The sequence below is a fragment of the Bos grunniens genome, chromosome 21 (genome assembly GCF_055505025.1).
Source record: "Bos grunniens cultivar Pamir isolate PY7600 chromosome 21, Bosgru_T2T1.0, whole genome shotgun sequence".
NCBI lineage: Eukaryota > Metazoa > Chordata > Mammalia > Artiodactyla > Bovidae > Bos > Bos grunniens.
This window is the reverse complement of record NC_141185.1, coordinates 1858908-1886245: the sequence shown is the minus strand read 5'-3', so window position 1 is coordinate 1886245 and position 27338 is coordinate 1858908. Positions and strand designations below refer to the sequence as shown.

General features: G+C 55.0%; 1 long non-coding RNA gene across 2 annotated transcripts in view; it reads left to right on the top strand.

Moving 5' to 3' along the window:
- Nucleotides 1–13469: 13469 nt before the first annotated feature.
- The window catches only part of LOC147348876 (uncharacterized), a 33466-nt gene continuing 19597 nt past the window's right edge, over nt 13470–27338 (top strand). For both annotated transcript variants that reach the window (XR_015150251.1, XR_015150250.1), the window contains exon 1: nt 13470–13731. This is a non-coding gene — a long non-coding RNA (uncharacterized LOC147348876). The remainder of the gene's footprint in view (nt 13732–27338) is intronic.

The following is a 27338-nucleotide window of genomic DNA, read 5'->3' as shown; positions in this document are numbered from 1 at the left end:
TGGGAGTAGTTCCTAGAAAGGAGTACCGGGCTAAGAGTGACACCGGTCTCCTCTCTCACTAAGCTCAGAGGAGAGTGTGACTTAGATTTACCTGTAGGAATAACGGGCAGCTTCATAGCGGAGGGGGCATCTGGACAGGGTTGTGCAGTATCAATAGGAGTTCACTAGGCACAGCTGGAAGCTGAGGAGACCCGAGGAGTGGCACGGAGATTCGGAACTGATTGGGAAGAGCAAACTGTTCAACAAGACTGGAGCGTGGATCCTGAGCCACAACGATGGGGTGCAGGTTGGAGAGCCTGGGAAAGAAGCTGGGGGCTGGGCTGAGTGGCCTTGGACTTCAGCCTAGAGATGATGGAGTTCCAGAAGGACTTGAACGGGGTGACAAGATTAGATACTTCTCGTGGCACCGAGGGGGTGGATGGAAGGAGACAGGAGACTCAGAGAGGCGGAGGGTCATGCCCCAGGTGCACTCTAGCTGGAGGGGGCACCAGCATGCCTGGCCTCTGGTCCAGCCGTCGTGCCCCTGAGTCGGGACCTCTGGGTCCCTTCCCCACCCAGGCCAGTGGCCACAGGAGTCCCCCAGCGCTCCCAGAGCCTCACTCTGCTCTCCCAGGCTGCCGTGGTGCCAAGCTTGATGTCTGGCTGGCCGACAGTGACCACGGTTGGCTCTTCTGTGTGCGGGTGTGGTGCTGGGCGCTGTAGCTCACTTGAACCCCACCCTCTGGGCAGGCGCTGCTGTCAGTCCCTTTACAGATGAGTAGATGAACTCAGCTGAAGCCCCTGAGTCTGAGCTCTGACCACAGGCTGGCCCCAGGTGTCCCTAGCAGGGGGCCCCTGATCCTGGCTGCTGGCCAGCAGCCGGGTTCTTGTCCCAGGAGTTTGACCGTGAGCTGAGACCCACGGAGAGGGGTGGGAGGCGGGGTGGGGCCCGCACTGATGCTGAGAGTGGCGGGGAGCCCCAGCCACGGAGGGACAGCCAGGGGCCCCTTCCACGATGTGCAGCCACACGTGGAGTGGCTGTGAGGGGCGCTAGGGGGCCTGGGTAGGCAGGGGTGCTCGGGCGAGGGGCTGGACGCTCCTCCCAAGGGCCCACCCCCTGCCACCCTGCGCCCACAGGCCCCACTGACTGTGGCCGGCGCGAGGAGGGGCTGGGGCTGCCCAGCCCGGGTGCCCATGCTCCCTGCTCCCTGCCCGCCTTCCCACCCAGCGGGCGTGGACAGCGGCTCCTGCTGGCCTGCTGGACGGCATCTCCATTTAGACCGAAACGTGCCGAGCGGTGCTTCCTCGGTCAGTCCATGGGTGGGGCTGTAGGGGACACCGGGGGCCGCGGGGGGCCACCTGCGGGGCGTCAATGAGGCCTGGCTACAGGCTTCCCTGCTGCGTGCTGAACAGGAATGTCCACCCTGTCCCTTCTATGAGGGGGCCCCGTTCCCAGGCCCCCCCAACGCCGGCATGCTGTGGCTCCCCCATGCTCTCACCCATCTTTCCTGCCCAATCAACCTGCTAATCCCAAGCATTACCTAGTGGGGAGCTAACCGAGTTCTGCAGGGCGGGTGGCATAAATTACTGGGCGGCTGTGGCTCCGGCGGGGGCTGTGATTTATTTGCTTTGCGGCGATGTAGTCGCGGCCTTGGCTGTGCGCTGTTTACCGTGTTTGATCGGCTTCCAGCTTGCCTGTCTGGGAGTGTTTGTTGAGATGTTCTTTCGAGCCCGGGTGACTCCCGACACAGGTGGGCATCGATTGGCCTGGAGTCCTGCAGCTCTGCCTCCTCCCTGCCCCCCGCTTGCGACCACTGCCCGGGGCTTGCAGGGCGCATCTCCAGGTGTGGGGGCCTCGGAGGCAAATGGAGCTGCACACTGACCCTGCTGTGGGGCACACACTGGCTGGCAGGCTGCAAGTGCCTCGTGTGAATGCGGTGTGTGTGTGAATGTGTGTGTGGCTGTGGTGTGTGTGATTGTGGTGTGTGTGTGTGAATGCGGTGTGTGTGTGTGAATGCAGTGTGTGTGTGGATGTGGTGTGTGTGTGGCTGTGGTGTGTGTGGATGTGGTGTGTGTGATTGTGGTGTGTGTGTGTGAATGCGGTGTGTGTGTGAATGCGGTGTGTGTGTGGATGTGGCGTGTGTGTGGCTGTGGTGTGTGTGGGTGTGGTGTGTGTGGATGTCGTGTGTGTGACTGTCGTGTGTGTGTGTGAATGTCATGTGTGTGGTGTGTGTTTGTGGATGTGGTGTGTGTGAATGTGCTGTGTGTGTGATTGTGCTGTGTGCACCATGCTGGGACATGTGACGGCTTCGCGGAGACCACTGCAGTGTCAGAGGCGGGCGCACCAGTGGCCACTTATGGAGCAGTTATCGGGTCCCAGGCTTGGGCACAGACCCTTCGCCCAGCTCACTCCCTGAGGGTGCCCAGCCGCCTGAGGTTGGTGTCCCCGTCGGGACACCGAGGCGCAGGTGGCGGATGACTTGCCCTAGGGAGCCTGGGACTCCTGCCGCACCTTCTCTGTCTCTTCCGGTGAGAGGAGCGCGGTCCGATCTTGGGGACCCGCCCTCCCTTTCCTGCCCCTGTGTGTCTGTGCTGATGGAAACACTCGTTCCGAGGAGCTTAATGCGGTTTTTGTTCCTGGCCCAGAGAGATCCGATCACGGTAATTCTGTATTCACTTGCCTCTGTTTATCCCCCAAGCCCGGCCGGCACTGGGAAGCAGATTATCAGCGCCAGGCTTGATAAATTGGACTCAGGGCTGGAATGGAAGAGAAATCCTGTTTTATTATTGCAGACAAAGCTGGTGGGCAGGCAGCGTATGTTGTGTTGGCAGCCCCTCGGTGCTCAGAGCCTCAGAGCAATCAGGGCCTTTCAAGAGGCCCCCCACCTGCACGGGCGGCAGGGACCCCATTAGCCCGGCTGTGGTGGGGGAGGGGTGACAGAGTGTCAGTGGGACGGAGGGGGAAGAGCTGATCAATAATGGGTGATCGATTCGCATCTTTCCCCTCGATTTGACACGGAGCAGGGTGGAGATGAGGCTGTGGAGGGGTGTTGGTCTGATCGGGGCCAGCAGAAGCTCAGAGGGTCTTTCATGTGGTGGAGGGTGGGATGAGGGCTGACGCTGCTTTCTCAGGTGCCTGGTGAGTATCGATCGTATTAGAAATGATAATGAGCCAATTCTTCAGGGCTGGGAGGTCTTAACCATTTCACGGCTTGCTGGGCTGACCCAGGTGGATGCTGGAACCCTCCCTGGGTCTGCAGTTGATATTCTTCGTGTCCTGGGCCGTGGCCTGAGCCCACCCATGGTCCTGGAGATCTGGCCAGAAGGGCCAGGGCCCTGGGCTAGGAGCCTGGTGCCGATGGGCCGGGGTCAGACCCCACGGGGTTGAGCGAGCGCCCCGCGGGTCCCTGGCACTGGCGTGTCTCCCCAGCCCCTGTGAGGTGGGTGAGGGTGACTCTGCCTGTTGTTCCGAGGTCCCCAGCTGTTGAGTGGCTGGGCCTCTGCCTGCCTTTCTTCTCCAGCATGACGCTGCGTGTTGCACCTGCCACTCCCTCCCTCGTGGAGCGCTGACTTTCGTCGGTCACTTAATCCCTCTGAGGCCCACTCTGCTCATCTGTAAAGGGGGGCTGTGACAGACTGGCTGGGAGAATTCAGAGGACGGGGCGAGTGCTTTGTGCACCCTAGTCTCTACCATAAGGCCCGGCCTGAGCTCCGGGGTGGCCCCAGTTACGTGTCTGCCCACGTAGGTGAACACTTCATGTCGAGAAGTCTGCTCCTCCAAGGAGGGGAGAACTGCTGTGCACCTTTCCGAATGGTTCTGAGAACCAGATGAGTCGATGCTGGGCAAGTACCTAGCGTGCTATGTGCTCAGTCGTTAAGCCGTGTCCAACTCTTTGCTACCCCAGGGACTGTAGCCCACTATGCTTCTCTGTCCCTGCCATTTTCCAGGCAAGAATACTGGAGTGGGTTGCCGTTTCCTTCTCCAGGGGATCTTCCAGACCCAGGGGTCAAACCTCCATTTCCTGCATTGACAGGCAGGTTCTTAACCACTGAACTACCTGGGAAGCCCACCTAGCATGCAGCTGGTGCTTAATAAAAGAAGGCTTTCATCCTGCTTTTCACCATCAGCATTGTCACTGTCAACGTCATCATCAGCATCACTGCCGTCGTCACCATTATTAACACCACCACCGCCATCATCGCCATCACCACCATCATCATCATTCCCACCACCACCACCACCACCATCACCGAGGTCATCACCATCACCATCATCACTACCATAATCATCAGCCCCCCATCATCATCGATACCATCACCACCACCACCACCATCATCAACCCCCCCACCATCATCAATACCATCACCATCACCACCAACATCAATACCACCACCACCACCACTGTCATCACCACTGTCGTTGCTGTGCTCACTGTCCTTGTCGTCACGTCATCACTATCGTTGTTGTCATCATCTTGGAAGATAACGCGTTCCAAACAAAGAGGGTGGAGAAAGGAGGCATCGCTGGAGAGATGAGATAGGAGAAGGACGATACTAAGAAACGACCCTATGTCAAAGGAGTGGACGGGGCAGAGGGAGGAAGGAGTGGACAGGGGCAGAGGAGGAAGGAGTGGACAGGGGCAGAGGAGGAGCTGACAGGAGGAAGAGCGCCAGTCCCTGGAGCAATACACTTGCTTTTCTCCTCTCTGTTTTCTTCTCAGGGTTTTCTCTTTAGCATTGGTGTTCAGTGGTTTGACTACGACATGCTTGGTGGTGCGTGTGTTCACCCTGTTGGGAGTTTGCTGAAATTCTCGAAACTGTAACTGACATTTTCTTCAATAGTATTGAAAAGTGTTTTATACTTTCATAATACTTTTTAGGATATTTAACCATCCTATCTTCAAATATCTTTCCCGCCCTTTTCCCCTCTCCTTTCTTTTGAATTCCAGTTACACACACCTCTCAGGCCAGCTCAGCCTCTTGAAGCCCTGTTAAAAAACATGGGTGTTATTCCAGCTACACATGCCTCTCAGGCCAGCTCAGCCCCTTGCTGCTGCTGCTAAGTTGCTTCAGTCGTGTCCGACTCTGTGCGACCCCAGAGACGGCAGCCCACCAGGCTCCCCCATCCCTGGGATTCTCCAGGCAAGAACTCTGGAGTGGGTTGCCATTTCCTTCTCCAATGCATGAAAGTGAAAAGTGAAAGTGAAGTCGCTCAGTCGTGTCTGACTCTTTGAGACCCTATGGACTGCAGCCTACCAGGCTCCTCTGTCCGTGGAATTTTCCAGGCAAGACTACTGGAATGGGGTGCCATTGCCTTCTCCATCAGCCCCTTGAGGCCCTGTTAAAAAACATGGGTGTTATTTTTCGTCAGGTCTGGTGAAGCCACCAGATCGTGCATCACCAGTGAAGAGAGTTCATTCTTCACAGATCCCGGGAGAAGCGGTCACGCTGCTCTGTGGAGGGCCGGACGGGGACGCACCAGGGTTGGTCAGGAGAGAGAGGGCGAGGGGAAAACTGTGGGCCAAGAGCCTGTGCCGCTTCCACTGTCAGGGCAATGTCCAGGGAGCAGGCTTAGCAGCTATGCCATCCTGGGCATAGGGTTGTCCCTACTTGCCTGGCACCTGGCCTCATGTAGGGATGGTCAGGGCAGAAGGAGAATTGGCGAGAGTGTGATGTAACCCAGTGAAGAAAGCGCTTGGCAAGTGGGCTCAGACTGGCTTATTTGTCTATGAAAGATGTGCTGGAGCCATGTGGCGTCTCTAGGAATTGGCTGCCCTGGGCGGGGGTAAGGGTGGGGGGGTGTCTCTCCAGGGTCAGCAAAGCCCCACCTGTCAAAGCATCAGACTAGAAAGAGGTGCTTAATGCAGATACTCTGCACGTTCTAAAATTCTTCCATCTCCTTGTTCTTCAGATTGAATACTTTCTATTGATCCGCCTTTAATCTTCCTGACTCTTTTACAATCTCCAGTCTGTTGTTAAACTTATCCAGTGATCTTTAAAAAAACTCAGTGTTATATTTTTCGGCTCTCGAATGATTGTTCTTGTTTATAATTTCTGTTTTTCTACTGAGGTTCCACAACGAATTTCATAAGATTTTTTATTTAAACCCTGGACGTAGTTATCATATCTGTTTTAAAAGGCGTTTATCTCTTTGTTTGCATAATCAATTTTTTTTTATTACACACTGGACGTTGTAAGAGCCCCTCGAAGAGCCTTAGGCTTGGCGGCCAGGCGGTCACAGGAGGCCTGTCTGGAGATGGGGCGGCAACACCAAGCTCATGGGGAGACCTGGCAAGCTGGAGGCCAGACAGAAGCCGGGCTCAGGGGGCAGCGGGGCGTGCAGCAGGCATACAGAGAATGAAGCCACCCACCGGTCCTGAGGAGGACCACGCGCAGGGGGGCCCTGAGCTGGGCCTGAAGGCTGCAGGGTGAAGGGGGTGGTGAGTGGGGCAGCTTCCACCAGGCTGGGGGCTCCCGTGCAACTCTCAGCACAAGCCCCCCCCCCCCAACCCCCACTCCGAGCTGGCAGCCAGGCGTGCCCTCCCCCAGGAAGAGGATGAAAGACTCTGGGCTCCGGGGCAACCGCAGCGATCAGCTCCTTGTCAGACAAAGAAAGCGCTTCTTAATGTTCCGATTAATTATTGACCAGTGCGCGCGTGCCTGGCTGCTGCTTCCTGTCGGCCGACTCTGGGTCCCGCTGCTGCGGGCGCTGGCGGAGTGGTGGGACCCCCGGGGTGACGGTGACGCCTCATCACTCACCTTCTTGTAGGAGGCGAGCCCGGACAGACAGCGAGGGCGCCCGCCCTGGGGGCTGATGCTGCTCTGGTTCGGCAGGTCCGCACCGCAGCTGCCCCCGGACAGTGCCCGGTGGGCGGGCTGGCGGGGGTCGGGAGGTGGGACCCTCAGCACAGGCCCCGCGCCCCGAACGCCCCGAGGTGCCCCGGGCTGGGACCCGGAGCCACGACTGCGGCGGGTGATTTGCACCTTGAGTGAAGCAGAATAAGCAAATCACAGGGCAAAGTACATTCTTCTTGGCCTTTTATTCTTATTTTATTGTAAAATACAGCACTCATGCCGAAAGGTGCGTAAATCAGAAAGGTACCAAGGATGAGGAACTGAACGGCTGCTCCCCGCCCCCGCCCCCGGCGCCCCGCCCCCGCCCCCGCTCCGGCCCCGCCCCGCGAGCAGACCCCTCGCTGACCACGTGGCCATCACTAAGCCTTCTCCCTCTCTGGTCCCCACCCCAAAGCCAGCAGCCCTCCACAAGCTGGTTAAGCTGTCCCTGGTGGTGAATTTCATATAAACGGAATGAACCGTGATTTCCCCTTTGTTTCTTGTTCCTCCCCTGCCGTTCTGTCGTGACATCCAGCCGTTTTTACAATACTGCGTCTCCCCAGCTCAGTCCGGTGGTCTCTGACTCTGGGTGGAAGCCCCCGGGAAGCCTGGATCTCTACTGACTCCTTGCTCGGATACATCCCAGTCTCCTCCCTCATCCCACTGCTGAGGAAAGCTGTGGTGCTCCTGCGTGGCTTGCCCGACCAGTACCACTAAGGACATTCTTGCCCGTGTCCACTGGGGTGTGTTTTCTGCAGAGAAGAACTGCTGGGTCATAGGGCCAGCCAGTCTTCAACCCGTCTAGAGAATTCCAATCTGTGTTTTTTTTCTTTTACTTTATAGACTTTATTTTTGAGTAGTTTGAGGTTGACGGAAAAATCGAGCGGAAAGCCCAGAGGGTCCTTAGCGACACCCAGCACCTTGCTCTGGCCTGTGCGCTTGTCACGCTTGTTGAACCAGCGTTGGTGGATGGGCACTAGTGGGTGACCATCACTAGGGCCCGTGGCTCACATTAGGGTTCACCCTGTGTTGTACTTCCTGTGCTGTGGACGGACGTGTAGTGTCATAAATCTCTCACTGCAGCATCACCCAGCCTTGTTTCTTTGCCCTAAAATGCCCGCGCTCCACCCACTCCACTTCCCAAAGGGACTGCCCCCCAGACACTGCGGCCAGGGTCAATGGGGGCTCCTGATGTGAGTGCTTGGTATCGTCAGAACTCACAGTTTCTGCCCTTCCGCTGGACTGGCGGCGGAATCTGGGTGCTGTGATCCTGTTCTGGGTTTCCTTGACTGCTGATGGGCCCCGTTTAACGCTGTGTGGGTTTTCCCTTTTGCGAAACTCCTGTTGGAGTCTCTCCTCTGTTTTTAGACCCACACCATCTCTCTTTTTCTTGCTGACGCCTTTCACACATCTTCTGCACGAGGCTTCACGGGCTCATCTTCCCTGTTTCATGGGGGTCTTCGCTCTCATTCCAGGGGCCTCCTCCACCCAAACTTTCTAAGGTTATTTAATGTTGTTGAATTTATTAATCTTTCTTGTTGGTTAAAGCTTTTAGTGTCTTATTTAAAAATTCTTTCCCTGTTCAGGAGTTGTGATGCCATGACCCTGTATTATCCTCCCAAAGTTTGGCATTTCGTCTTTTCCACTTAGGCTCCCTTGGTGGCTCAGATGGTGAAGAATCCACCTGCAATGCAGGAGACCTGGGTTTAATCCCTGGGTTGGGAAGATCCCTTGGAGGAAGGAAATGGCAACCCACTCCAGTCTTCTTGCCTGGAGAATTCCATGGACAGAGGAGCCTGGTGGACTATAGTCCACGGAGTCACAAAGAGTTGGGCACAACAGAGCGACTAACACACATTTGGGTCTGGACATTTTTTTAATATAGTTTTTTTTAATGGATGAATTGTATTTATTTTTAATGTGTATTTATTTATTTATTCTTTGGCTATGCCACAGCATGTGGGATCTTAGTTCCTTGGCCAGGAATCGAACCCATGTCCTGTGCGGTGGGAGTGTGGCATCCCAACCACTGGGCCTCCAGGGAAGTCCCCTGGGTCTGTACACTTACTCAGGGTTGATTTTGTGCATAGTGTGGGGAGAGCCGCAAATTCATTTTTCCTCTGTTCTTGCAAAGACTGTCTGTTCATCCATGCTCTGGGGTCCACCTCGGTACTAGTCAGGTGTTGGTCAACTCCCAGGCCCGCATCTGGGGTCTCTGCGCTGCGCTGTCTGCTTCCCTGTCCTGGCATCACGTTGGTTAGGGCAGGCTCCCCGCGGCTCTCCTCCTCCTCCAGGGCCTCTGGGCTGGTCCAGGCGCTTAGTAATCCCATGGACCTTTTAGTCAGCTTGTCAACTCCCCAGCTCCAGTTTTGTTGGAATCTCACGGAACCAAAACGATCTGGGGAGAAGCGGCACCGTGGCTGTGTCGTGTCTTCCAGCATGTGAACGTGGCTGTCCGTTTGGTGTTCTCAGCCTCCTGTCGTATGACACTTAGCCTTCTTTACCGAAGCCGTGGGTAACCTTGTTAGGAATCCCGCTAGACGGCCAGCCTCCTCTGACGCTCTCGCGTCCCATTTCCACTTTGTCGGTGTCGCCGTGCTGCGTTCTGAGCAGGATCCGCAGGTGGACGGTCTCGCCTCCGCCGTGTAAAGTCTGCCACTGAGCCCGCGCCCCTGGCTTGCATCTGCAGGGACTTTTCAGATGTGCGCATTTTTCATCTGCAGGGACTTTTCAGATGTGCGCATTTTTCATCCGTTTTTCTGAATCTGCTCCGACGTGTGCTTTCGTTTTCAGTCTCCGCAGGGTTTGGTTTTTATCCTTCAGAGGATCATTCCTCCATATTTTGTGTTCGTGACCCCAGAACCCAGACTCTCTGCATGTGTTTCTCTTTTCTGTGTCTTTGCCGCTCCAGACCGTGGAGTTTTATTTACAGTGTGGGGAGGCTGTCCTCGTGTGCTAGAGACTGCTTCTGGAAGAGTCCTGGCAGGAGTCATCTGCACCCTAGAGGGAAGATTCTGCCTTTAGAGATGCTTTTGGCTTACTTTTCCCAGGTGCTGGGCAGGGCGCTCCATCTGTAACTATTCTAGGCAAAATCAAACCCCGATGTTTCCTGGGTGGGGACCTTATCACCAAGTGTGAGCCCAGGCCGGGCTGGCGTGCCTCGGGTGCCCTCGCCCGGAGCCAGGCCTTCGAACTGAGAGGGTGGGGGCTCTGTCAGTCGCTGCCTTCTAGCAGCTCCGGGGTCCTCTGCGCTGGTGTGTCTTTACTGCCTGGCTCTCCAGAAACGCAAGCCCAACGTGCAGCATCTGCTGACCCCCAGGATGTGAATATTCGCACTGCGGCTGATTTCAGGCCGCTGGCAGGCATCACACCTGATGCTGGCACCCACAGTCAGCTCCCGGCAGCGGGAGCGCCTTCTCCGGCTGCCTCCAGGGGCCCGTCAGCGGCCTTTTAAGCAAGAGCAGATCTGACATCCTTCCAGGCTTACCTTGCAGGCCCCCTGCCTCCTCTGAGTTTGGGGCTGGGGATACATTCCTCGTGGTCTGAGTTGTTTTTTTCTGCTTTAAACTACAACCACTCGTATCCAGCCGTTCTAGTTGTCAGGGCTGGTCCGGCTCACCTCGCCTGTTTTTACTGGAAGCAGACGCCCTCTCTTTTCTGTTTTCAGGATAATATCCGGTCACGGTGGGAGAAAGTGGAAAATGCAGGAGGAGGATGCAAAGCGCCCCGCAGGAGGCCGCTGTGGACCCTGTGGGGACTTTTTCTTCTGGCCCAGGGCCTGTGCTGTGTGCAGAGAGGGCCACCTTTGCACAGGGCAGGGCAAGGGCAGGACACAGACGATGCTGACCGCAGGGCTGGCCTTGGCAGAGCCTTCGGCCTCTCTGAGCCTCTGTCCCCTCAGCCGCCAAAGGGACCGTCCCCTGCTTTCCTCAGCTTGCAGAGATAAGCCAGGCCCCGCCTTGGTGTGGCCACTTGCTGCTCAGGGGACATCAGGGGACCAAAGGCTTCCTGCGGGCAAAGCAGATGCGAGCATGGGGTTGTCAGCGGCCGCAGGGACCAGCCTGGCCACCTGGCTGGCAGGGATCAGGCCAGCTGTTGTGCTCTGTGGAATCCTGGGTTTACGGGGAGCCTGAGCCTCAGAAACGCCCAGGAATGCGTTCTTGGCAGCCCAGGAATCGGAAAATGTGTCTCCCAGGACTGCATTCCTTCCCTGGAGCACAGCTGCCCGGCTCGTGTTTTCACCCTTGAGCCATAATTAGTCCTTGTCCCCGACCCCGAATTCCTGGCCGGCCCCAAAATACACTGAGGCTGCTCCTCATGGCAGCCTGTCCCTCCTGCCCTCCTGTGGGCCCGGCAGGTGGCAGAGGGGCCCGGCATGCACAAGGGAGGGCTGGGGAGGGGTCCCACAGACGCTGCGGGGGCTGGAGATCTGCCGACCGAGGCGGTGGGGCAGGCGCTCGGGGCTGGGATGGAGTGGGTGACCGGTGGCCCTCACTCAGCGCGGGAGGTGAGCACACCACCGGGGCAGGGGAACATGCTCCGGTACTCCCACCCAGGACGGCTGCCAGGGCCTGGGGCAGAGGAGGCCACGGGAAACATTATCCACCCCCCCCCACCCCTGGACCGGTCAGCTGTCTTCCTCCTGAGCTGGGGGGCGGGAGGGAGCAGGAGATGGGGGTGGAGGGACCCACAGGGGTCCCTGGCACACACAGGCTTGCCCGCTGCCAGCAGGTGAGGGCTCTGGCCAGCACCAGGCTCTGCCAATTCCCTGCTGTCCACACTCACCCTCCCCTTGGTGGGCAGAGGCCAGAAAGATAGGGGATGTGCCCCCTGAGCCTCTGCCCTTCCTGGCCTGGCTGGGCTCTGTCCCCAACAGCTGCCCCAGTGTCCCTGTCCCCTCTGCTCCCGGAGGAGGTGACCGGGCCTGCAGGTTTAAGCCCCTTGGCCCAGACCTGGGTCTCCACAGAGGCTGGGGTGGGGGTCAGGGCAGGTAATCACCCCCTCCCTCCTGTGCCTGAGCAATGAATGGCTGGAGCCTGGCCCGAGCCCTGGCCCAGGTCCGGCCCGGGCGTGTTACCCTGCTCAGCAGTGTGAGCACCCCAGGCTCTTGGCATCTGACCAGCCACGTGGTGAGTGCTGACCCTGGACGGAGAGATGAAAGGAAAAGCCTACTTCGGGGGGAGACCGAGGCTCTGGGGGTCAGTGAGTGGGGCTCGGGCTCCTGGCTGGGCCCCCAGCGCCTCTGAGGTCACAGGTCATGGGAGCAGCAGGACACATAGGGCACCAGGCCCCCTTTTGTCCTTGTCGGCCTCGCTGTCGAGGGCAAGGGGCCCTGGTCCCGCCAGGAGGGGCGGGCTATGAGCAGATCCCCAGGCCGTGGAGGCCTCCGCAGGGAGCCCATGCGGGACCGACCCGAGGCTCACGCCCTGGGGCAGTTGCAGGCCCTCGGATCCCTCCGGACACCGGAGTAGATGGTTGAACGCGATGGCTCGCAGTGTCAACACGCCAGCAGGATGTCTCAGCCAGTCTGGGGGGGCCCCGGGGGTGGGGACACAGTGAAGGCGCGTCCCTGCCTGCGCGCCTCTCCCAGGCTGGCTGCTGGCCTGGATTTGCTGCTGGGACCTCAACCTGGGCCAGGACTTTATCCTAAGGCAGAGGCACCCCTGATCACAGCCGTGAGCCGGCTCAGAGGCCGCTGGGGCCGGCATGGGAAGCAGATGGGATGGCGCGTGTGGGAGAACGCCTAGTACGGTCCCCTCCTCCAGGGGACCTGCCTTCTGCCTTCCCGCGCCTGTGCCTGCTAGGGGGCTCCCGGGACACGGGAAACCGCCCAGGGGGAGCCCGCCTGGCTCTCTGCAGTGTGCGGGGTGCCGGCCCGGCCAGAATCAGGAGGCTGGCACTCCGCAGGGCCCCAGCTGTGCGTGAGTGTGTGTGTGTGTGTGACCCAGGAGGGGCCAGGGCTTTGAGGGTCCATTCCTCTCTGGGACCCTGCTGAGCAGGAATTTGGATGAGCTGTGGCCCCACTGGGGAGCAGTGGTGGGGGGCTCTGGGAGCCCAGAGGACCTGGGAGGGGGCTGTTCTGGCCCCTGCAGTCGCCCTGAGGAAGGCTGGGGGCTCCGGGACACAGAGCTGAGGGTGGAGAACGGGAGGCCCTTGAGGAGCTGACGGGCAGCACCATGCTGGGATGGGTGGGTGAGAGGCCACAGTGGCCCCGCTGTGGCCGGGGCTGGACGCGTGGATGGTTCCCCCCGGGGGCGCTGCTGGGCGGGGCAGCAGGGTTCCTGGGAGCTTCTTTGGCCATCTCTGGGCACCTCGCGGGGTCCGTCTCCCCAGGGCCCCTCCTGGCCGGGCAGCCGGGTGGGGCAGCGGGATGGGCTGGACCCTGTAGGGCACGGTGCCTCCAGAAGCTCCAGCTTCAGCCCCAGGACTCCTCCGAGCTGCCACCCGCCCTCCCAGCCCTCCCGACCAGGGTCTGAAGGGAGAGCGAATTGCTGCAGCCTGGTCTGTGGGTAATCTGCTCCTTTGTGGAAGTGCTGTGGCTCTTAAAAGCCCCGGTGAATGCCCTTAAGGGAACGCGACAACGCTGACGGGGAAAATCGATAGCCCCGTTCTCCTCCCAGGTCTGCGTTTGCGCAAGCGCGTGCGGCGCGGGGCAGTGTGGATGTCCCGGAAGTCTTCCGCTCAGTCCGCCGCTGGACGCAGCTCGGCCCGCGGGCTGGACGCAGCTCGGCCCGCGGGCTGGAGGGTCGGTCCCACGGAGCGCGCCGAGGCCCAGGGGACAGCGGGCCTGGGGTGCCCTTCCCTGCGGCCCCTGGTTGGGGCAGACCCGGGGGCGCCCGTCCCTCTGCCCACTTAGGTTCTTTCTGCTCTGTGATAACGCCCTCCCCCGATGGATGAGAAAACCAGCTGGAAGCTCAGGTGAGGCTGGGTCCTCCTGGCCAACGTGGGGTGGGCATGGGGGCTGGGGGCTGATCTGGCCACCCTGCGGGGACTCCTGCCTTCCGGGGGGACGTGGGCCCAGCTCGCCCACCCCAACCTCACCACCCCAACCTTGTGAGTGGAGGGACTCTGAGGAGAAGCTGTTAAAATCTCAAACTGCCTTCTCATCAGCTCCCAAGTGATAATCAGACTAAATGGTGATCTAAGTTTTCTAAGAGCAAATTAAATATACATAAAAGCAGACTTAGATGATTTATAAAGTTTCTGAAGCAGAAGAGAATCAGTTATGTGCTCGAGAGTTGTTTCAGGGAATTTGTGCTGTGGGCCACCCCCCACCCCCGCCGCCGTCAGGCGGAAGGAGATGGGGGGCAGCCCTTCCTCCTCCTCCCTTCAGCTCGGTGGTCCCTTGCCTGGGGATGTGCTTCGTTGGGGGTGCTTTGTCTGCCCTCTGGACAGCGGCGCCTGGAGACAGCGGAGAAGGTCCTGGCCTCCGGGGCTTCTGCCCTGCCTCCAGGGTGCTCCGGGAGTGATGGACAGCTGAGAGGAGCCAGGGAGGGTGTGTGCTTCCTCCTGCGGGGCTGATGCTGTAGCTGCCAGGCGAAGGCCCCAGGCCCGAGACATCTCTAGGACCCCGGTGCCAAGCCCCCGGGGCTCTGCTGTTGCACGCACGTTTCAGTGGGGGGACCGAGGCTCAGCGGTGGGAAGGGACCTGCTCCCGTGGGAGACCAGTAAGACAGGGACCGGCCCAGCGCCGGGGCCCACCTCCTCTCCCCAGGCCTCCAGGGCTTAGGGAGCCACTTGCTAAGGGGCCGGTGAGCTGGGCATGGGGGAGCAGGGTGTGAGGTGTCTGGAACCTGCAGGGGAGTGGCCGGGGGGTAAGGCCTGGAGCGGGTCACAGGGTAGGGGCAGTGAGGGGGGGTATGAAGCAGTGGGCCTGGTGGGGGCACGGGTTCCCTGCCTGCACAGTGGGTCCTGGGTGACGCTGTCTGTAGTGGCCTCTCAGGCCAGGAGACCGAGGGCTGGGCTGACCCGAGGGCTTGTCTGCAGGGGCTGCTGAGGACACCTGCGGCCATGGCGAACCTGAGATGGGCCAGAGGGGAGTGTCGTGGGGCAGGTGACGGCACTGGCGAAGGTGGGGGACGGAATGGTGGAGGGGCAAGGGGGCCAGGATGGGGGAGGGGGCAAGGGGGCAAGGGTGGGGGAGTGGCTGGGGGAGGCCCCATCAGTGGGCAGAGGGGACTCCATGCTGGGTGAAGGTTAGACCGGGTGTCCTGACGTCGGTGGGCAGAGGGTACCCTGCTCTGGGGGAAGGTTAGACCCGGTGTCCTGACATCGGTAGGCAGAGAGGACCCTGCTCTGGGTGAGAGTTAGACCGGGTGTCCCGAGGGGCCTGCCGGCCGTGACTGTCACTTGGCAGCTCATCCGTCCGTCCACCACCTGTCACGAGCCATCACTCATCGTCCCTCCACCATCCGTCTGTCCATCCATTCACCCACCCACCTTTCCCTTTTCTCCTTCAGTCCTTCTCCCCTTTTCCTGCTTTTCCCCAAGTTCACTACAGCCTCTGCGAATATTCTCCCCACTCTGACGGGGGATGGCGTGTCTGTAGCTGAGAAGCCCCCTCCTCATGCCTCATCTCACCACCCAGAACAGCTGGCCCCCGGCCCTGCAGGCTCAGGCCTGCTGACTCCTGGCATGAGAGCTGGGCTGCGGGCAGAGGCTCTCCCCAGCCCCCTTGAGGTCTTGCCGAGGGAGGCAGGCAGCCCCTGTCCAACCCTGACTGGCCCCTTAGCTGCTGGGTTGGCCTGGTGGCTCACGTCGGAGAGCCGAGATGCGGCCAGGGCCGTGATGAAACCCCGCTGGCAAGGGCGGCCCTGCTCACGGCTCCGTGGGTGGCTAGCAGGCGGGTGGGCTGCAGCCGGGGCCTTCCTGGCTTCCCCTTGGAATGCTGGTCCCTGAGGTCGAGGGTGATGTGCGCACGAGCTCCCGGGGACCTTGGGGTCGGTTCTCAGGACCCGCTTAGGACCAGAAGTGCCTTTTAGAGCCAGTTCTGGGCCCAAGTGGCCCCCGAGGCTCAGTCAGAGCTCAGGATTCATGGGTAGCACAGACCCCCGGCCCCCGCGAGAGCTGCTGCTCCCGCTCTGGGCTGAGCCCAGAGCCCCGAGCAGGGGCCTCCGGAGACCACCGATCCCTCCCATAGTGTTGCAGCAGAGCAGGGAGGCCGGCTGAACGATCACCTCTGGGGGACAGGCTCATGGCACACAAGCAGGTTCCCGCCCTGGGCCCCCATTCTTCCCCCTGAGCCCTGCAGACCTGCTCAGGAGGGCTGGTGTGTGCTCAGTCACCTGTCCCGTCTGCCTGTTTGCGACTCCCTGGACTGTAGCCCGCCAGGATCCTCTGTCCATGGGATTCTCCAGGCAAGAATACTGGAGTGGGTTGCCATTTCCTCCTCCAGGGGATCTTCCCTACCCAGGGATCAAACGAACTCTTGTCTCCTGTATTGCAGGTGGATTCTTTACCACTGAGCTCCCACTTCAGAGGGGCCGGGGGGGGGGATGTCAAACATCAGCTGTCAAAGGAAGATGTTCAGGGGTCCCTCTACCAGCTGCTAACTGGGAGAACTGGCAAAATGGGGCACTTCCCTGAGCCTCAGTTTTTCCACTCAAAAACTGGGCACAGTTGGGTTACTGGGAGGAGGCAGCCTGGCTGTCTGGAGTAGGTCCGGCATAGAGCGCCTGTGGGCAGTATCCTCTCCTCTCCCACAGCTGGGCCCCCGAAGCCTACTGCTTCTGTGCATCCAGCCTCCCCACAGCCTCAGCTGGCCCCCTTCCCCCACTCAGGCCAGGCCCTTTGCTGCCAACAAACCTGGTGGGCACCCCCATCTCTCCGTAGGCCCGGCTGCGGTGGATGCCCTGGGGTCCGGCCCCACTCTGATTGAGGGTGGCGGAGCAGGCTGCCCCATTGGCTTCTACTGGGGCCTCACCCTAGGGCTGCAGACTCAGAGTCTGCAGGGCTCTGGAGCCGGACAGGGTGGGTGGTGGCGGGGAGCTGGGACCTCTCAGAGGGCGAGCCAGCCATCGCTGGGCACCAGCTGATGCCTCCATGATGGCCCCTGCAGCTGGAGCTTCCAATATTTCCAGAAAGCCAGAAATCTGGGCTTTGATCTGAAATCTGTTTATAAATGTCAACCATGAGCGAATGTGTGTAAACCCAGTGCAATGGAGATGGATACGTAAGGAAACACAGGAGGGGTTGAGGTTGGAGCCCAGGATGGGGGGAAGGGGAGGGGGTGGTGGGAAGCTTACAGGGCTGCCTGGAGATGGAAGGGCGTTCGGCACCTTCGCTCCCAGCAGAGCTGTGAGTGTGTGAGCCTGAGCAACGGTGTGTCTAAGTCCTTGTTAACACCCTGCCCTGCCCTTCCGACTTGTGGTTCAGGGGCCCTGCAGGAATCAGCTGTGTCCTGTCTGTGGAGCGGCCACCATGGAGGAGCGTGGCCAGGCCCCCTCAAGTTCACCCGGCGTGCTGTGGGGGCCGGGGGCTCCCAGGGGGAGGTCTGCAGGGCTGTTAGGGTCACCAAGCCTGGGCAGGGGCTCCAGATGCCGGCTCCACGCATCCAATTTCAGACTTAATCCTGGCAGTCCCCCGGGACCGAGGGAACCGTGATCATCAGCGTTGGGGAGTGGACGGCAGCCCCTGGTGTGTGTCTGCTCATCACGCTGCCGGCTTAGAAGGCTGGGGCCTCGCGGGACTCTGAACAGCCCTCCAAAGAGGTGGCAGGGGGTGGGGCCAATGCGTGCTGTCTCTTTCTGCGGGATACACTTGGATGCCCGGGTGTGCTGGTGGAGGGGTGTGTGTCCATGTGTGTTTCTGAAGGCGTGTCTGTGCCCGTTTCTGTGTGTGTGTCACGAGAGTTGATGCCTTTGCAGAGTTGTCAGCAGAGGGCAGGGTGCATGGAGGCCAGCCCAAGGTCTTGGCAACTTCAGCCTGACATGGGCGAGAGTGGAGATTGGCCTGGGAGGCCTGGGAGAGGGTCCAGAGGGTTGGAGCTGAGGGATCCCTGGGCACGGAAGCCCTCCTCATTGGTGTGGGTGGGGAAACTGAGGCAGAGTCAGAGGCTGGGAGACAGGAGGAGGAGGGGCGTGATGAGAGCCAGGATGGGTGGAGGGGACTACGGGCCTGGCTTACCTTCCTATAAAAAGCCACGAAACCTGCCCAAGCCAGCCGTGGAGGAGAGGGCTCCGGGCTGGGGCGCTCCTGGCGCCCCACCCGCACCACCTCAGTGCCCGCCCCGCCTCTAAGATATGGGTGCTCAGCACACTATTAGCCCCAGGCAGCTGCCGTTCCCCGCTCAATCTGCTAAATTTATGCTTCTGGGAAGACGCACACCCTCAGCCAGAGCTGAGTGGGATTCATACGAAGGTGGGAGAAAGCCCGCTTCCTTCACGTCAACGTGTCAGAGGCTGAGAGCATCAGCTTCGCCCTCTCTGACAGCTCGGTCCCCAGACGCCCAGCCTGGCTGTGCCCGAGACTCCGTATGGCCGGAGACCGCCTGGGCTGTAGGCAGCCCCTGCCTTTACGATAGCGTGAAGTGAGCACAGCGCCATCGCTCTCATCTCAGTGCACGACTGCGCAGTGGCCGTCTGAGGACGTTCACAGCGCTGTGTACCTGTCACACCATCTGCACCTGCATCTTCGTCGTCTCCAGCAACTCCGCCCCTTAACCGCTAACCCCTCCCCTCCCCCAGCCCCCGCCCTCACCCTTCTCCTTTTTGTCTCCGTGAAACTGACTGCTCTTGGTACTTCATTTGCGCGTGACTGCGGAACTATATCGTGTCCTCCCTTCTGCGACAGGCCTGACTTGGCGTCGCGTCATCCAGGTTTCTCCTCGTTGGAGCAGGTGTCAGAGCCTCGCTCCTTATTATGGCTCGATCCTGTTCCACTGTATGGATGGACCACAGTTTGCTTATCGATTTACCCAGCCACGGACACTTGGGTTGCTTCCGCTTTTGGCTGTTGTGAGTGACGAACGTGGGTGTGTGAACACTGGTGCCAGTCTGTGCCCTCTTTTGAGTGGTCACCCAGGAGCGGAGAGGCTGGTAATTCTGTGCTCACCCTTCTGGGGAAGCGCCACGCCGGTTCACAGCCCCGCCCACAGCCGGTTCACAGCCCCGCCCACAGCCGGTTCACAGCCCCGCCCACAGCCGGTTCACAGCCCCGCCCGCAGTGCACAGGCTTCCGTTGCTCCACAACCTGGCCAGCCCTGGTTGTTTTCTCTTTCTCTGGTAGTGGCCAAACTAGTGGGTGTGCGGCGACGTCTCAGTGTGCTTTAGACTCGCGTTTCCCTGATGGCTGGTGATGCTGAGCGTCCTCTCCTGGGCTCGTTGGCCACCACTGGGGAAATGTCTATTCAAACGCTTTGCCCATTTTTGCACTGGGACCTGCAATCTTTTTGAAGCCTGTCTCCCTAAGTCACAGAGGTTAACACTGCTGCCAGGCTGGGTCTCGATGGTCTGAATTTGAACTGTGGGAGCCCGGAGCCCGTCATGCTGGAGGACTCTGGGGTGGGGGCTCTGGGAGGCTGAGAGGATGAGGACAGGAATCCTCTCGGGGGGACAGTGCCAGGAGATGGGGTGCTGAATGATGGTAGAGCCCCCCGATTGCAGGTGCTGGGGGCGCAGTATGGGCAGAGGAATCTCCTGATGGAAGAGAGTGAGGACCCAGGGTGTACATGCTGAGTGGGGGCCTTTGGGGACAGTCTTCCTGGTGCTGGCTTATTCTCCTGCCAGGCCGGGGGCTTATGTCACATTTGTCCTGCCAACTGTTCACTCAGCAAACACTCCTGGGCACTGTGTGCCAGGGCATGTGGTGCCCAGTGGTAACCAGGCAACTGGGTTTCTCTCCTGACACAGCCCACAGTTCTTTTTTAAAAAAACTTCTTATTTTATTTTAAAAAATCTTTTGGCCATGCCACACAGCATGTGGGATCTTAGTTCCTTGAACAGAGATCGAACCCATGCCTCCTACATTAGGGGCAGGAGTCTTAACCACTGGACCACCAGGGGAGTCCCAGGGCACAGTTTTGAGCTGTGCCACCCAATTTTTGTGAGTACTCAGTTCAGTTCAGTTCAGTCGCTCACTCCTGTCCGACTCTGCGACCGCATGAATCGCAGCACTCCAGTCCTCCCTGCCTATCACCAACTCCTGGAGTTCACTCAAACTCATGTCCATCAAGTCGGTGATGCCATCCAGTCATTTCATCCTCTGTCGTCCCCTTCTCCTCCTGCCCCCAATGCCTTCCAGCATCAGGGTGTTTTCCAATGAGTCAACTCTTCGCATGAGGTGGCCAAAGTACTGGAGTTTCAGCTTCAGCATCAGTCCCTCCAATGAACACCTAGGACTGATCTCCTTCAGGATGGACTGGTTGGATCTCCTTGCAGTCCAAGGGACTCTCAAGAGTCTTCTCCAACACCATAGTTCAAAAGTATCAATTCTTTGGCGCTCAGGTTTCTTCACAGTCCAACTCTCACATCCATACATGACCACTGGAAAAACCATAGCCTTGTCTAAACGGACCTTTGTTGGCAAAGTAATGTCTCTGCTTTTGAATATGCTACCTAGATTGCTCATAACTTTCCTTCCAAGGAGTAAGCATCTTTTAATTTCATGGCTGCAGTCATCATCTGCAGTGATTTTGGGCCCCCCCAAAATAAAGTCTGCCACTGTTTCCACTGTTTCCCCACCTGTTTGCCATGAAGTGATGGGACCAGATGCCATGATCTTCGTTTTCTGAATGTTGAGCTTTAAGCCAACTTTTTCATTCTCCACTTTCACTGTCATCAAGAGGCTTTTTAGTTCCTCTTCACTTTCTGCCATAAGGGTGGTGTCATCTGCATATCTGAGGTTATTGATATTTCTCTCGGCAATCTTGATTCCAGCTTGTGCTTCTTCCAGTCCAGCGTTTCTCATGATGTACTCTGCATACAAGTTAAATAAGCAGGGTGGCAATATACCACCTTGATGTACTCCTTTTCCTATTTGGAACCAGTCTGTTGTTCCATGTCCAGTTCTAACTGTTGCTTCCTGACCTGCATATAGCTTTCTCAAGAGGCAGGTCAGGTGGTCTGGTATTCCCAGCTCTTTCAGAATTTTCCACAGTTGATTGTGATCCACACAGTCAAAGGCTTTGGCATAGTCAATAAAGCAGAAATAGATGTTTTTCTGGAAGTCTCTTGCTTTTTTGATGATCCAGCGGATGTTGGCAATTTGATCTCTGGTTCCTCTGCCTTTTCTAAAACTAACTTGAATATCTGGAAGTTCATGGTTCGCGTATTGCTGAAGCCTGGCTTGGAGAATTTTGAGCATTACTTTACTAACGTGTGAGATGCGTGCAATTGTGCGGTAGTTTGAGCATTCTTTGGCATTGCCTTTCTTTGGGGTTGGAATGAAAACTGCCCTTTTCCAGTCCTGTGGCCACTGCTGAGTTTTCCAAATTTGCTGACATATTGAGTGCAGCACTTTCACAGCATCATCTTTCAGGATTTGAAATAGCTCAACTGGAATTCCATCACCTCCACTAGCTTTGTTCATAGTGATGCTTTCTAAGGCCCACTTGACTTCACATTCCAGGATGTCTGGCTCTAGGTGAGTGATCACACCATCATGATTATCTGTGTTGTGAAGATCTTTTTTGTACAGTTCTTCTGTGTATTCTTGCCATCTCTTCTTAATATCTTCTGCTTCTGTTAGGTCCATACCATTTCTGTCCTTTATCAAGCCCATCTTTGCATGAAATGTTCCCTTGGTATCTCTAATTTTCTTGAAGAGATCTCTAGTCTTTCCCATTCTGTTGTTTTCCTCTATTTCTTTGCATTGATCGCCGAGGAAGGCTTTCTTATCTCTTCTTGCTATTTTTTGGAACTCTGCATTCAGATGCTTATATCTTTCCTTTTCTCCTTTGCTTTTTGCTTCTCTTCTTTTCACAGCTATTTGTAAGGCCTCCTCAGCCAGCCATTTTGCTTTTTTGTATTTCTTTTCCATGGGGATGGTCTTGATCCCTGTCTCCTGTACAATGTCACGAACCTCAGTCCATAGTTCATCAGGCACTCTGTCTATCAGATCTAGTCCCTTAAATCTATTTCTCACTTCCACTGTATAATCATAAGGGATTTGATTTAGGTCATACCTGAATGGTCTAGGTATTTGCTCCAAAGGTAGTCAAATAAGATCTCGCTAGCTTAGTTCTCTGGACAAGGCAATGGCACCCCACTCCAGTACTCTTGCCTGGAAAATCCCATGGGTGGAGGAGCCTGGTAGGCTGCAGTCCATGGGGTTGCTAAGAGTCGGACACGACTGAGCGACTTCACTTTCACTTTGAATGGTCTAGTGGTTTTCCCTACTTTCTTCAATTTAAGTCTGAATTTTGCAATAAGGAGTTCATGATCTGAGCCACAGTCAGCTCCCGGTCTTGTTTTTGCTGACTGTATAGAGCTTCTCCATCTTTGGCTGCAAAGAATATAATCAATCTGATTTCGGTGTTGACCATCTGGCGATGTCCATGTGTAGAGTCTTCTCTTGTGTTGTTGGAAAAGGGTGTTTGCTATGACCAGTGTGTTCTCTTGGAAAAACTCTATTAGCCTTTGCCCTGCTTCATTCTGTACTCCAAGGCCAAATTTGCCTGTTACTCCAGGTGCTTCTTGACTTCCCACTTTTGCATTCCAGTCCCCTATAATGAAAAGGACATATTTTTTTGGTGTTAATTCTAAAAGGTCTTGTAGGTCTTCATAGAACTGTTCAACTTCAGCTTCTTCAGCATTACTGATTGGATTACCATGATATTGAATGGTTTGCCTTGGAAACGAACAGAGATCATTTTGTTGTTTTTGAGATTGCATGCAAGTACTGCATTTCGGACTCCTTTGTTGACCATGATGGCTACTCCATTTCTTCTGAGGGATTCCTTCCCACAGTAGTAGATATAATGGTCATCTGAGTTAAATTCACCCATTCCAGTCCATTTCAGTTCACTGATTCCTAGAATGTCAATGTTCACTCTTGCCATCTCCTGTTTGACCACTTCCAGTTTGCCTTGATTCATGGACCTGACGTTCCAGATTCTTATGCAGTATTGCTCTTTGCAGCATCGGGCCTTGCTTCGATTGCCAGTCACATCCACAACTGGGTATTGCTTTTGTTTGGGCTCCATCCCTTTGTGAGTACTAGTCACTTCTAACTAATCCAATTCAAGGCAATAAAATAAAATGGGGCTTCTTCTAGCCAAGATGGAGTGCTATGGACCATATTCATCTTCCCACCTGACATAAGCTAGAAGTAGACAGAAATATATTTAAAAGCCCATTCTCAAGATGAGGGACATCAGGCAGTGGAGTAGGGTTAGAGGCTGAGAACCCTCCCTGAGTCGGGAGGGAGCGCTGACGTGGGCGACCCTCCCTGATTCTGGAGCAGGAGCTGATGCGGGAACCAGGGAGCTGAAAATGTGGGAGGAACGAGCAGCACACGGGAGCCCTGGGCTCGCAGAGGGCCCTGCTCAGGGCTCTGCTGACTCTGCTGAGGGTTTATCGGCACATGTGAGTCAGGGAAATGCTTGAGGTAGGAAAGGATTTGGGGTAATCCTGGTGTTCAGGGGTGGTGTCTGTCCCACAGTCATCTAGAAAAGTTCAGGACTCCTGGGCCTGAGGCAGAGGCCTTCCAAGGGCCTTATGTCTGCGGCCGGTGACCCAGACTTAAAGCCTGTTCCACTTCTGCCTAGAAAGCCTTTAAAGCAATGCCCCAAGGGATCGAACTCTTTCCACATCTCAGAAAGAGCTCAAGAACCCAGTAACCGACCAGGTAAAACTCACAATGTCTGGAATCCCATAAAAAACACAAACATGCACAGGAGTTGGAAAATGCAATGCAAAATGAGGAGATAAATCATCAAAACCAAACCAGCACTGACACAGATGTTAGGATGAGCAGAGAGAAGCGTTAAAACAGTTATTACAACTGGATTCCATATGTTCAAAGAGTTAAGCAGAGATATGGAAGATGTTAAAAAAACAACTCAGACCAAACTTCTAGAGATAAAAACTCCAGTGCCTAAAATTAAAAACTCAGGGTTTATAATTGATGATGGATTAGATATTTCAGGAGAAATGATTAGCAAAGTTGGAGATAAAACCATAGAAATTATCTGAATTGAAACATAGAAAAACATTAATTTAAAAATAAATAGAGTGTCAGTGAATATTGAGAAAGCTGCAAGTTGCTTAATATGCTTAATTAGAGTATCTGAAGGAGGGAGAGGGGTGGGACAGAAAAATACTGGAAGAAATAACGGCCAAATGTTTATCATGGATGAGGAAAATGTACATATCCAAGAAGCTCAAGGAAGTCCCAGCAGGAGAAACATAAAAAAAAACACACCAAAGTGCACCTCCATCAAATTGCTGAAAGGCAGTGATAAAGACAAAAATCTAAAAGCAGCCGGAAAGTAAAAGAGAAGATTCATACTGTGGGAGCAAAGTAAGGATGGCGGCGGATGGAAAATGCGGAGCAGATTGTGGAGCAACATCATCCAAGTCCTCAACAGAAAAGAATCAGTCAACGTAGAATTCTATACCCGGTACAATGTCTTTCTAAGACAAAGCAAAAAAAGGCAGCTACAAACATACAAAGGCTGAAAGGACTCACCAGAAGACCTGCGGTACAAGAAGTGGTAAAGGAGGTCCTTCATGGAGAAAGAAGATGGTACTGGGTGGGCATCTGGAGCCATATTCAGTGGTGGGAAGTACTGAAGCCAGCACTTTTATACGTAAACATGAGATGCATTATTACTGTTCAACTGCATTTAACAGGTAACTGTTTAAACAAAGATGGTCATAGTGCAACATGGAGTTTATGACACGTGCTAAGTCCCTTCAGTCGTGTCCGACTCTTTGCGACCCCATGGACTGTAGCCTGTCATGGGATCCTCTGTCCATGGGATTCTTCGGGCAAGAAGATTGGAGTGGGTTGCCATGCCCCCTCCTCTAGGGGATCTTCCCGACTCGGGGATCAATCCTGCATCTCTTGTGTCTCTTGAATTGGCAGGTAGGTTCTTTACCACTAGCACCACCTGGGAAGCCCATTCATGACCTACAATTAAGTAAAATGTATAAAACAGCAACATAAAGTTTTGAAGGGAATAAGTGAAAATCTTCTATTTTAACGTTATTATATTGTACATGAAGTGCTATAACATCGCTTGACGTGGACTGTGATAAGCTAAATATGCTTCCTATAAACGTTAAAACAATCAACAAGCTACACATCTAGGAACCATAGCTAATTAGCCAACAAAAAGATAAAATCATAAAACATATTGAATTAATCCCAATGAAGGCAGAAAAAAATGAAAAGGAGAAAAACAGATGGAACAAATAGAAAACAACAAGATAACGGACTTCAACCTACCAATAGAACATTAAATGTAAATGGTCTAAATAGCCCAAGCGAGATACAGATTGACAGATTGGGTAGAAAAGCAAGATCCAGCTATACTTTGTCTGTAAGAAACACACTTTAAATATAAAGATACAAATAAGTTAAAAGTAAAAGAATTGGAGGGGACAACCCTGGTGGTACAGGGGATAAGAGTCTGCTCTCCAAAACAGGGCACATGGTCTTGATCCCTGGTTTAGGAAGATGCCCCATGCCGTGGAGCAACCAGGCCCTTGTGCCATAACTGCCGAGCCTGCAGCCTCTGGCCCGTGAGAGCCGCAGTTACCGAGGCCACGTGCTGCAGTGAAAAGTAGCCCCCACTTTCTGTAGCTAGAGAAAGCCCGCACAAAGCAGTGAAGACCCAGCACGGCCAAAAGGTAAACTGAATAAATACTTAAAGAAAAGAATTGGAAAAAAAATCCTATGCTAACACTAATCACAAGACGTCTGTAGTGGCTGTATTAATGCCAGACAAGACAGCTTTCAGAGCACAGAATACTGCCGGGGATGAAGAAAAGTGTTTCGTGATGATAAAGGGGTCAATTCATGGAGAGGACGTAATAATCCTAGATGTTTATGCAACAAATAAGAGAGCTTCAAAATACACAGGGCAGAAACTAACAGAACCAAGAGGAGAATTAGAAAAAGTCCACAATTAAAGCCAGAATCGTAATATCTCTTTTTAAATAATTGTCACAAGTCAGTAATCAGTAAGGCTATCAAAGACTTAGAAGTCAGACTCAACTGACTTTCACGAAACCCTCGCCCCCGACAAGAGAATGGCCATGCGTTTCATGCACGTATGGAGCATTTACTAGGATGGATTGTATTCCAGGCCACAACACAAACTCCCAGAATATGAAAGGAACCAAGTCATAAAAAGTGTGTTGTCAGACTATAGTAGGATTAAATGAGAAATGGAGGATTTCTGGAAACCCCCAGATTTGGAAACTAACACATTTCTTAATAACCCATGGGCCAAAGAAGAAACCAGAAGGGAAGCTGAAAAGTATTTTGAACTGAATCAAAATGAAAACTGCAAATCCCACAGAAAATGTGTGGATTTGGCTAAGTCACTCCTCAGGGGGACATCATTTATAGCATCGAATGCCTATATTAGAAAGGAAAAAAGATTTCAAATCAATGACTTCAGTGTCCACCTTCAGAACCTAGAAAAACGGGAACAAATGAATCCCAAAGTAAGAAGCAGAAAAGCCGTAATAAAGATTAGAGTGAAAAATCAATGAACCAGTAAACAGAAAAACAATAAGAATCAGTGAAACCAAAGCTGGTTCTCCGAGAGGATCAATAACAGCAATAACCCGTTAGCTTGCCGGATCAAGAGAAAAAGGGGGAAAACAAATTACCAGTATCAGGAATGAAAGAGGTGACATCAGAACCGATTCCACTGATATAAAAAGCACAAGGAATGCTAGGAAGAACTTTATATCAATAAATTCAACTACTTGGCGACTTCCTTGGTGGCCCAGTGGTTAAGACTTCACTTTCCAATGTAGAGGGTGTGAGTTTGATCCCGGTCCAGAGCTAAGATCCCATGTGCCTCACAGCCGAAAAACCAAAACATGAAATAGAAGCAATGTTTCACGTAACCAGTAAAACCAAAGATAAAACCGATAAAACCAAAAAATTTATTGAATGTAACCAATTCAATGGTCCACATAAAAAAAAGTTTAAAAAAAATCAGTGACTTAAAGGAAATGTATAAAATGTGTAAAATTGTACATGAAGTGCTATGACATCGCTTAAGTGGACTGTGATCAGTTACATATGCTTCCTGTAAACCTTAAAACAATCGATAAACCACACATCAAGGAACCGTAGCTAATCAGCCGGCAAAAAGATAAAGAAAATGGACAGATTCCTTGAAAGACAAAAATTACCAGCGCAGGATGAAACAGATGGCCAGGTAGCCTTGTATCTATGAAAGAAATACAGTTTGTACTTAGACGCCTTCCTACCTGAAAGACCCAGGTGGCTTCCCTGAAGAATGCTACTATGCTTAAGGAAAAGACACCACCACCAACCAATAATGGTTAATAGCACGCAGCACCGGTCAGGATGCCCAGCCTGGTTAGCTGTCACAGGGA